The sequence below is a fragment of the Anomaloglossus baeobatrachus genome, chromosome 11 (genome assembly GCF_048569485.1).
Source record: "Anomaloglossus baeobatrachus isolate aAnoBae1 chromosome 11, aAnoBae1.hap1, whole genome shotgun sequence".
NCBI lineage: Eukaryota > Metazoa > Chordata > Amphibia > Anura > Aromobatidae > Anomaloglossus > Anomaloglossus baeobatrachus.
Genome location: NC_134363.1, coordinates 142,841,779 through 142,844,880, shown reverse-complemented (window position 1 = coordinate 142,844,880; position 3,102 = coordinate 142,841,779).

Below are 3,102 nucleotides of genomic sequence, written 5' to 3'. Positions count from 1 at the left end.
CCCACGAAGTGACCCACGTAACTTTTGCGGGCCGCTCCGGACCTCCTGGCACAGCCGGTAACTTTATGGTAAGTGCCTCCTCGGCTACGCTCTGCCTCGGGCGTCCTCTTCCCAGGCTGGATGTCACCAGCGCGCCCGCTGCAGCTCGCTTCTTCGTCTGCATCTCCATTTTACTTAGTGCCAGCTGCTGAGTTGGCGTCTCCTGTACAGGCACCGGGGAAGGTGGAGGCGGGCCTTCCTTTCCCGCTCTTGTATACACTCCACCCCTAGCCTCACTCACCAGGTCGACCCAGCATAGGCGACGCCTCTTTTTTTCTGTAACGCCGCCCACGTCTCTAGTCTTCAGCAGCATCTTGGGGCCAGTACCTCCCCTCTTTGGGCGGCGCACTCTGCACTTCTTTTTCTTCGCCGGCCAGCTCAGGGTTTTTCGTTTGGCGCCAATTTTCCGCGCGCTCACTGTGTTCGTGAAGACGGCGGCCATCTTAGCGCCGTCTTGAGACTGGTCCAACGCCTTAGGCACCACTTGATCTTCACATTCTTGGATCGGGACCCTCCGCAGATAGTCCAGATCCTGCCGACTACGCCACTTGTAACGGGGTGCCGGGGGTGCCTCGGGAGTCGCTGTGATGGCCGCTTCATGTATCAGGCTAACCCCCGGCCCAGCCGTCACTATTGGGACAGGGGAATGTTTTGTGGGGCAGAGTGTGGATGGCAGGAGCACGCTGACAGACTCAGGAAAACTCCGCAGGCAGGCATCAGCTGAACCAAAAGGCATTTTATTACACATAATCTTCAAAGAAACAGTCTCGGTACACAAATCTTGCAGGCTCACACTCCGGCTACATGCAGACTTGACCCACAAACTTCTGCTTCGCCGGCTAGGTCTCTTCGGGTCCCACCTTTACACTGCTGGTTCCCGATCAGGACACTTTCCTTTTCCTCTCTCTGGCTATTTGCCACAGTCGCTCCCACACTCTGCCCCCATTGCTCCTTCTCCCCCGTCCCAGCAGAAAACTAAACTCCTTTCTTCCGATTTTTCTACAGCAACCTCCCACCCTCCCCCTAGACTGTTCGGCTCCTCCTCTCTCCTGTACTGTTCCTATGGGGACAGCCGTCCCACCCTGACATCTAGGGGGGGAAACCCGTTAATACTGTAAAACACAATTAACATTAACATCTTTAGCTACCCCAGCGTGGGGTATCTTCAGGGGGAAAACTGCGCCTCCGTGCAAGGGGTCCGTCCACCCCTTACAAGAGCAGATCAGGGGGCTCTGGATTTCAGTCTGGGGAAGTAGTGTGTGCAAGCCAGGCTGGTTACTGCTGTGGCTACTGGACCAAAGCTCTCCTGGAGTGGAGAGACAGACAGGAGTCTGCAGAGTGTCTCTGGGTTCTTGGAAGGAGCCACAGCAAGTGTTGTTCGCTGGCAGGGGCCAGTGTGTACAGGCACCACACTTCCAATAGAGACTGTATTGGACTGGAAGCCCACGGTATGTGATTGTGCTATGTTTTTGCCTTAAAGGGAACCTGTCATCAGAAATTTAGCTATCCACCTAAAAGTTTCCCCCTCTGCAGCTCCTGGGCTGCATTCTAGGAAGGTTCCTGTAGTTTTTCTTGCCCCTTTTAGCCCAAAATAAACACTTTATAAAGTAGTACCTGCTCGTATGTAAATTTTCTCATTTTTCCATGTGGGCGGTCTGTCTGGTGTCTGTGCCTGTCCTCCTACCGATTTACGCCCCCCCCCAGAACGCAGAATTTCAAACCTCAAGACGCCGGCCCTGGGCGCCTGAGGTCCTGCGCATGCGCTCTGCTACCGTAGCGGGACAGTGCACAGCGTGCACGTGTGACCGCTGGTGACGGTATGCGCAGGCACGATGTTATGGGCGGCGCTGTGAGTGTCCTCAGCAAGTGCCGCCCATAACCTCGTGACCGCACTTTCCTCTCTTCCTCCATCGTTCTGCGCCAGCGCTCGCTGGCGCGGTGACCCGACGTCACCTCCTCCCATCTATTTCCTGCTGCAGGGCAAGATGGGAGGAGGTGACGTCGGGTCACCGCGCCAGTGAGCGCTGGCGCAGAACGATGGAGGAAGAGAGGAAAGTGCGGTCACGAGGTTATGGGCGGCACTTGCTGAGGACACTCACAGCGCCGCCCATAACATCGTGCCTGCGCATACCGTCACCAGCGGTCACACGTGCACGCTGTGCACTGTCCCGCTACGGTAGCAGAGCGCATGCGCAGGACCTCAGGCGCCCAGGGCCGGCGTCTTGAGGTTTGAAATTCTGCGTTCTGGGGGGGGCGTAAATCGGTAGGAGGACAGGCACATACACCAGACAGACCGCCCACATGGAAAAATGAGAAAATTTACATACGAGCAGGTACTACTTTATAAAGTGTTTATTTTGGGCTAAAAGGGGCAAGAAAAACTACAGGAACCTTCCTAGAATGCAGCCCAGGAGCTGCAGAGGGGGAAACTTTTAGGTGGATAGCTAAATTTCTGATGACAGGTTCCCTTTAAGCCAGGAGAGGCCTGTTTATGTTTAATGTTTGCCGTTTTATATATATATATATATATATATATATATATAATATATGGTAGTCCAAACGTAGGTGGACAGTATGTGTAATACTAGGGTTATCAAACATGGTGTAAAGTGAAACTGACTCAGTTGCCCATAGCAACCAATCAGATTCCACTTTTCATTCTTCACAGACTCTTTGGAAAATGAAAGATGGAATCTGATTGGTTGCTAAGGGCAACTGAGTCAGTTTCACTTTACACCATGTTCTTATTTTCTGTCCACCTACTTTTGGACACCCTGTGTATGTGTGTGTGTGTGTGTGTGTGTGTGTGTGTGTGTGTGTGTGTGTGTGTGTGTATATATATATATATATATATATATATATATATATATATATATATATATATATATATATATATATATATATATATATACATATATATAATATATATAATCTCAATAGGTAGCATGTCAATTCTCTCATGTCTTTGTCCAAAAGCGAAAACAAAAAAGCACCTAGACAAACGAGAGAGATCAAAGCTGGCATATTTCCTAGAAAAACACAAAAAATGTAGTTACTCCTCCC